This window comes from Cynara cardunculus (assembly GCF_001531365.2).
Source record: "Cynara cardunculus var. scolymus isolate 2C chromosome LG 3, CcrdV1, whole genome shotgun sequence".
Taxonomy (NCBI): domain Eukaryota; kingdom Viridiplantae; phylum Streptophyta; class Magnoliopsida; order Asterales; family Asteraceae; genus Cynara; species Cynara cardunculus.
The window spans coordinates 32,823,195-32,823,524 of NC_037530.1; positions in this window are offsets into that span (position 1 = coordinate 32,823,195).

Genomic DNA, 330 nt, shown 5'->3' on the forward strand with positions numbered 1-330 from the left:
AATTTAGATATATTTGTTTTTTTGCCATGTGAATTGTTAATATCGTTAAAAAGTGGCAATGTCCTTTGTACCCTTTTGTTCATCCAAAAATATGTTACTCTCCGCTTCAAACACTCTCTAATCAAAACATAAAAACGTAAACGTTATTAGTACAAGTCTTAAAAAATAGAAAATATTGATGACGAAAGACTGTTGACATAAAGGGGACATGACAAGACATAACGTACAGAAGGAGGGAACAAAATGCACGGTAGATTAGTAGCACGACAACATCCATGGTGGAAGATAACGGTGGGGTGGGAGCTAATGGTGGTTGCCGATCGGTAGGTT